The sequence below is a fragment of the Erinaceus europaeus genome, chromosome 3 (assembly GCF_950295315.1).
Source record: "Erinaceus europaeus chromosome 3, mEriEur2.1, whole genome shotgun sequence".
NCBI lineage: Eukaryota > Metazoa > Chordata > Mammalia > Eulipotyphla > Erinaceidae > Erinaceus > Erinaceus europaeus.
Window position 1 is genome coordinate 53,791,408 of NC_080164.1, and position 8,543 is coordinate 53,799,950.

The window sequence follows — 8,543 nt, forward strand, 5'->3', positions numbered from 1 at the left end:
CTCCATTTCTCTCTGTCCTAACAGTGATGACATCAATAAAAACAACAATAACTACAACAACAATAAAAAACAAGGGCAAAAAAGGTTAAGTAAAAAAATATTTTAAAAAAAGAAAGAAAGAAAAAAAAAGAAACCAAGAGAGAAGGGGGAGATGAAGAGAGAACTCTGTAGCAATGCTTCACCACATAAACTTTAAGCAATTAAAATAATGAAATTAGAAACAAATATTAAAAGATTATGAATTAACTGAACAAATTGTAAGAGTAAGGTGAGAATGACTGACAAGAATATAAAAACAGTTTAAGAATATTGCCAATTTTGGAGACTGGGGCAGTGGGTGCACTCTGTAGAACATACACGTGACTATGCTCAAGGACCAGGTCACCTGTGGGAGGTGGGTATGTGAAGGGGTGGCTTCAGGTACCAAATCCCAGAGATAACTCTGCTAGGGATTGAACCTGGGATTTCAGGCATGTAAGTTTCTGTGAATCAGCAAGATATCTTACTTGGATGTTTCCCCTGCTTTGCAAGTGTATGATGGAAGTTGGAGCCTGGTCCCTTTTCTGGAAGAAGTGCTGGTGATGTAGTATGTTTTCTTTTCTCCTTCTATCTATTTCTGTCTGAGAAATAAACCTGTTAAGAGTAATGAAGTCCTGGTGAGATATAAAGAGTTTGGTGTATTACATTTGTACTAACTCCCAGGCTAAACTCTCCTTTTGAAGTTGACTTTAATATTTACTTTTTCTATCTATTCATTATTATTTTCAATAATCAAAGGCCTGTTCTGTTATACATATGGGATACAGAATAAGAAAAAAGTATAGGTTCATGAGATAGCTCGCCTGGGAAGGTACCTGCTTTGTCATGTGTACAGTTCAGGTCTGAGCTCCCAATGTATCTCATAGGAACAAAATGCACTGTGGGAAGCTTTGGTATTGTGATGTTCCTCCTAGCCCTGCTTTTCTATTTATTTATTTGTTTGTTTATTTATTCCCTTTTGTTGTCCTTGTTTTTATTGCTGTAGTTATTGACGCCATCATTGTTGGATAGAATAGAGAAAAATGGAGAGAGGAGGGGGAGAAAAAAAGGACAAGAAAGAAAGACACGTGCAGACCTGCTTCACTGCTCGTGAAGCAACTCCCCTGCAGGTGGGGAGCTGGGGCCTGGAACTGGGATCATTAAGCTGTTCCTTGTACTTCACGCCACCTGCGTTTAACCTGCTGCGCGACCCCCTGACTCCCGCTCTGCTTTTCTATTTCTCTTTCTATCTGAAAAAGTTGGTCAAGAGCACTGATAACAAGAAAAAACAAAAATGTATAAATGTGCAAAAAGAACTTTTTTTTTCTTTTTCTTTCTTTTTTTTGCTCAGCTCTCATTTATGGTGGTGAGAGGGACTGGGTCTGAGACCTCAGTGTCTTGGGCATGAAAGTTTGTTGTGTAAATCACTATGTGCCAGCCCAAGGATCCTGGTTCGAGCCTCTGGTTCCCCACCTGCAGGGGGTCACTTCACAAATAGTGAAGTAGGTGTGCAGGTATCTGTTTTTCTCTCCCCCTCTCTATTGTCTCCTTTTCTCTCAATTTTTCTTTGTCCTACTAAAAAAAAAATCACTATACAATCTCTCTGCCCCTCAAAATTATAAGAACTTTAATATTTGACATCAATAGGTAACATTCTTATTATAGTATTGTTTAGTTTTTGATATTATTTCACAAATTTAAATATTAAAGAGATTGCGTAAATAATAGCAACTTACATTTAGTGAAGTCTCTATGTACCGGCTACTATGCAAGGCTTTTAAAGCTATCTAATTTAAATCTTGCAATTTTTTTCTTAGATACCACACAATATCAACTTCACCTCATTGTGACCAAATTTAAACTAATAAATTTATCAACCAACATTAAGGTCCTATATTTAGTATACAATATATAAATATATATTTTTTCTTTAATGAAATTTAAAGTTGATTTTCTTCTTTCCTACACTCAAAAATTTTAAGGTCATAGCATCCTTTTTTTTTAAACACATCCTACTTGTTTATTATTTTATTATTATTATTCGCCTCCAGGGTTATTGCTGGGGCTCTATGCCTGCACTACGAATCACTGCTCATGGTGGCCATCTTTTCCATTTTGTTGTTGTTATCCTTATTCTATTAAAATAGAAACAGTGACTCAAAGAGATGAAGCTGAGTAGCAACTAGGAATGAATATAGCAAACACTAGAATGGGATTCTGACTATCCTTTCCCTAGTCTGAGTTCCAACTCAAAACTGAAAGGCCCAAGCCTAGATTTTCAGGTTAAGGTATACTGAGGAGTAGCCACTGAAGAAAAGCTTCTCCTGTAATTATGCTGGAAGCAATGGAATACAGGTAGATGTTGGTACATAATGCACAGGAACACCAGGAAGAAGGTTCATGTGGAGGCCCTGGAGAGCTGGACCTTGGCTCACTGCTCTTCCACTTGGCTATGATTCTGCTAATAAAGCTGTGACTGAACCAATTGTATAGCATCTACCTTTTAAGTTTTTTTTTTAATTTTTAAAAAATCTTTATTTATTAGATAGAGACAGCCAGAAATGGAGAGGGAAGGGGGTGATAGATGGGGAGAGAGACAGAGAGACACCTGCAGCCCCGCTTCACCACTTGTGAAGCTTTCCCCCAGGTGGAGACCCGGGCTTGAACCTGGTCCTTGCGTACTGTAGCATGTGCGCTCAACCTGGTACGCCATCACCTGGCCCCCCTTTTAAGTTTATTTAAATGAATATAGGATTAGAATGTAACTTCATAAAGTTGAATCATTGCAATTAGAAAATATTATATTAGTTTGCATTCTTAAGAGTCAGGTGACATAAAGCAACTAATAGCTTCAATAACTACATAAATATATAAAACACACCTGTAAAAAGTATATTAACATTTACTTCAAAAAAGAAATGTAATCTATTAATTCTTAGAGTTTATCAAAAGATGTTGCTCACTGCCTCTAGACATAGTTACTTGCTCAGTTTTCAGAAAATTTTCAGATGTAAAATGGTAGTAATATTTTACTATATTCTTTATTATGATAGTCACCATATGAATCATAAGTAGTAACTATTTCAGTAGGGAAAGGCTATGTCTATATGATTTCAGAACCTTAGAGATACATTTATCTACTTTAAAACAGCAATTTCCTTCATGTATTTTTCTTTCTACCTATGAAAAGCTCTTTTGCTTTTAGAGACAATGTAATCTATCAGCCTATTTCATATTTTAAATCTATAGAAATCAGTGGAGATAAATTTTACAAGCTAAAAGCTTCATTTTCTATGGTTTGTTACATATTAGAAAATATTCATTCTTAGAAATAAATATATTATTAATTTTATTTAGCTCTGCAACTAAAATAACAAAAATAAGTTCTCAGTTTAATGGATATTTTTCAATGACACAGTCTTTATGCTAATTGTAATTTGTATGAAAGTAGATGAATGCCTATTTAAAAAATACCCTAAAAAGAGCTGTTATATAACTACTAATTCCTATCCACACTTTTGAAAAGCATAACAATGTCATGTTAAAAAAAGAACATACAATAAAAAATTTTTATATATAAAAATGTACCCAGTTATGGTTTTCATTTTTCTCTTCTAGATATGGGTATGGTGATAGATGAAGCTGCCTATTCCAATCTCCTAGTTAACTGCACAATGACTGCCAGAGAAAAGACAGAATTAGTGAAAAATATCTTCCTTACAAACATAAAACTTAAATTTCATAATATGTTCTTTATGAAGGAACACATTTTTATAGTATTAAGTGAGGCAATCTTAACTTTGTTATCTATACCCTACAACATAATAAACCTCACAGGCTGCTATTTTCTAAATCATAGACTCAAATGGTCTATAGAGACTCTGTTTTAATGTTAATGAATTTGTAGACACAAATAGCTAGCATCAAGGCTAGAGTGAAAGGCATAACACTTCAAGCATTTAATACAGCTAAAGGGCAGATTAGAGATCAATAACAAAATCACCTGGTAAAAAAGGAAAAAGGTGTTGCATTAAAAGGCTTTTTGCTTTACATGTGAAACAATACAGAGAAACCTGTATTTTAGCACTTGTACTCAACAGGCACTCCAAACTATGCAATGATGAGAACAGAAACCCATCCTTTCTAATAATCTTGTGACAAAAGCTAAAAGACATCATCCTATTAACTAGTGATCTCAACTGCTAATGCGGAGTACTTCCTGGTGCCTTTTATGTAGAATGCTGCTATTAAAAAACCACTAAACATTCACTGTGAACAACACAGAATCATTCATCTTTTATCAGCATCTCTTGTTAGAAGAGTATGAGTGGGACTGGAGGTGTCATTGATATTATGGAGTGGAAATTAATCAGAAATTTTTCTCATATTTTCCTCATCTCACTAATTTACTTTTGTACAAATTTCCTCCTGTTAAAAAGTTCATACCCAACCCCCTGTTGTACTCTTTTAAGTTGAGAATATTCAACGAGTGCGTCCACTGAAAAACACCAGGTCCTAACACAAAAAGCATTCGAAATTCTCATTTAGTTGTCTTTATTTTGCTAGCGCCATGTGGTCCTTGAAGATGTAGAAAACACGGGAAGCCGAGTAAAGATCAGAGCAAGCTCATTAGCATTCTGACAAAATTGGAGTGGTGGAGATGTATAGTTTGCCTAGTTTGTCGTTTTTGAAAGCTACCGGTGGTAAGCTTTCTATTTCATTGTGCTTTTGTCTCTGGGGGGTTAGGGGAGTTTCAAAGCAGCAGGGTATTTGTTAGGCCTAGGTTTGTACAATGCATTGTGGGAACCTCTCCTGCACACTCAGCCCTACATAGTATCAGTCCAATTTGAGTCAAAAAGTTTTTCCCCCACTACTTGTAAGGAAGGACATGTGTATGAATCTTAGTGCATACCCTAAATGCATTTATCATAGCTTTTCTTTTCTTTTGTCCTGTATTATGAAGTCTACCTAAGATCCAGAAACAGAATATGAACAATATAATTTTTAATCTTTAAAAAATGTTGCTATTCATTTGGAACACAACATTAAAATAATTTATCTTCTGTTCTTTGTCATCAACAATTAACAAGCAACATGCAGGACTAATTCAGTTCGTTAAAAGTCAAAAGCTTATAGCTTACTACAATAAACTTCAACTCTATTTTCAAAAATAGAGGGGGAAATGAATTGTGCCTCCGAATTATGCAAATAAAGAATACCTCTTAGAAGATTTAAATGAGTTATTATACTAGTCATTTAGTTTTCTTCATCATAATCATCTTCTTTAACTTTTTTTTCCCCTTTTTTAGACTCACTTTGAAGAGCTAAATGGGCTACATTAATGCTACTATTCAACATGAATGTTTCCAAGTTGCAATGAAATGGATAAAGGTCTTTAGGGATGAATTTATCTGCTAAATCCTTGTGGTTGCCCTCCTATCCTGGATGATGACCCAAAAGAATGTCAACAGCTCATTTTCCCAGAAACTGGAAGGAGTCCCTATGCAAGCCATAATCTGCACATTCTCAAAGAACCATTTCAAACATTTTATTTCACAAGCAGTTTCAAGTGATTTTCTTCTCATCTCTAGTATACTAGCAGCACTATGGATATCAGTGCCTCTGAAATAAGAGTTAAATAAGTCCACGCATGGATATGAATGGATATGGATTCTTCTATTTCTTTTCAATATATGTTAAAAGTATGGCCATCTTGCTGCAATAATATATTTATGACATTAAATGAAATAGATATCTAAATATTTTTTCTGTTGTTAAAAATAACTTTTATCATGTTATTCTTTTTCTTAGAATTAAACCTTATTTATGAGAAGTGTTTGTAACTTCTTAATTTTTAAATATTAAAGACTTAGGGAAACTTACAGAGCAGTTGTAAATGAAATATAGTACATGAGCAATTTGTTAAAAATAGTTTAAAAGTAAGATAGTGGATAATTTCTGTAAGAAAACTTTGACATACTAGCATTTGGTGTGTTACACTTCATTTCCTTTGTATAGTAAGAAACCACTAAACTAAGCATCCTGTTATCATTGGGGGAGGAACATATATATACACACATGTATATTTGATAATACACACACATGTATATTTGATAATACATTAGAGTACAGCATTAGAGTGATATAACTTTTAATTTCTAATTTAAACTCTAGTTTTTAACCCCTTTAGGGCTTTTGTTAGGCATTCTATAATTTAAAAATTCATTCTTAAAAAAGAAAAAACCCTGCTATGTGTAATTTTGTAGTTGTGGTGTAAGCATATTCATATTGTTAGAGACAAAATATAGCTAACCTAATGCTTAATATCTAAATATATAAACAGTGAGCTGTTCTACTGCTGCTTTTCAAATCATATTAAAATTTTTGATGTTACTACTATAATGATTGAATTAGTTCTATACTTTGCAATATGAGTATAGCTGCAAAATTATTTATCTTACTTCAGTGCACTCCCCTACCAAAGTTCCTAAAATAAAATAGTTTGAACTAGTATATCAAATTAGAAAGCAGTCAGGAGTGTCTAAGTCCAGCTTTAAAACAAATATCTTAACAATTACTTAGCCATATGGAAAATAGGGTAACGTCTCTCCTGAAACCATTAAAAATATATTTTCTATCTTGAATTTAGACTTCATTAGAAACTATTTCTGACTTATAATGCCTTGATTGCCAAAATAACAGTGTTAAACAGCCATGAAGGCATGAAAAAGGCAGAAATTTTTGAAGTTGCTCATTAACACTTATATTTTTAAAAGCACATTTATGTTTTCAGAATCCCCAAATCAAAGTGTTATGAACAAGTAGTTGTGTAATAGATATAGCTACACAACTACTAACATACCTTTTTAAAAAAACTAGACCAAATTTGAATTTTTTTCAGTGTTCATATTATATTTGTGTTTGGGTTCCTATGACTTTAAAGGCCATATGCTTTTTACAAATGACCAACAATTGTATTTAGAATAAATTAATGATTGATTTTTAAAAAAGCTTTGATGGAATTAACCATACTTCTTTTCTCAATGTGCTTATGTGAATGTTTGCCTGTTAATTTTTTTTTTTTGACAAGTGAGGCCACCCGGCAGAAAACAACTGATGCAAAACCCAGGAGTAATCCCTCTGTTTAGTTCAACACATTGGTTAGCCTTAACACTGCCTCTATTATCCAGTGGATTTAGAGAAACTTTCATTTATTTGTTGGCCTCAGTTTTCAATTCTGTGGCATTCTTTAGGGAAACCGGGACTTATTTCTATATATATATACAGTCGCATACTTTTACAATAAAATTTTCTATAGTTTTCATTATCCCACCTAAAAGTAATAATGAGAGTTGTGTATCTATATATGTAGTTTGAAAAATAAGTGAAAAGAATAAAGACATAGGCTAGTGGTCTTTCTAAGGATTCCAAAACACACTGCAATAAATCCATAGTGTACACAGTAAATGCTGATAGAATTACTTCCAACAATGTTTTAGTAATATACAAACATTTAAAGAATCTAAGGTCACTGGGGCCTAATAGAGATATTTCATTAACACAAAATCAAAGATCAATTTAATATATTAAGATGCTATTTTGGGACTAGGTGGTGGTATACCTGGTTGAACACATGTGTTACCATGTGCAAGGACCCAGTTTCAACCCTCCTCCCCACCTGTGTGTGGGGGGGAAGTTTTACCACCAGTGAAGCAGTGCTCTAGGTGTCTCTCTCTTTCCATCTCTATCTCCCTCTCTAATCTTAGTTTCTCTCTCTATATCCATTAATAAATAAATGAAAGGTTTTTTAAAAGGTGACATTAAAAAAAGATGCTGTTTGGGAGTCGGGCAGTAGTGCAGTGGGTTAAGTGCACATGGCGCAAAGCTCAAGGGCAGGCCTTAAGGATCCGGGTTCGAGTCCCTGGCTCCCCACCTAGGGGGTCACTTCGCAAGCGGTGAAGCAGGTCTGCAGGTGTCTATCTCCCCTCCTCTCTGTCTTCCCTTTCACTCTCCATTTCTTTCTGTCCTATCCAACAACAGCAGCTATGACAACAATGACAACTACAAGCACAACAACAAGGGCAACAAAATGGGAAAACTTAGCCTCCAGGAGCAGTAGATTTGTAGTGCAGGCACCGAGCCCCAACAATAACCCTGGAGGCAAAAAAAAAAGTTGTTTTTTGTACAGGGAGTCCTTAATGCCCACTCAACTCCCTCCTTAAGTTGGTGGTAGGAGTGGTCTGCAGACATGTATCATGGAAAGATAAGATAGTATATCCATTATGACAACTGTCTTATAAATCATTATGTCCCCAATAAAAAAACTTAAACTTTAAATTTTTTAAATGCAATTTTTACACTTTTTTATTAGACAATATATTACATTCTTTAACAGAGTCTAAACTAACATGTCTATGTGAGATGATTAGGAAATGAACACATTTTAAAAATCCATGTTTTCCTTAAAAGATGCAGTTATTTAATTTTTTAAATTGAACTATATAGCAAACAACATTGCTTAGGTT

General features: G+C 34.2%; 1 protein-coding gene across 7 annotated transcripts in view; it reads right to left on the minus strand.

The window, feature by feature from the left end:
* Positions 1 to 8,543, minus strand: part of EHBP1 (EH domain binding protein 1) — a 406,607-nt gene that overhangs the window by 28,627 nt on the left and 369,437 nt on the right. The gene's annotated exons all lie outside the window — the stretch shown is intronic.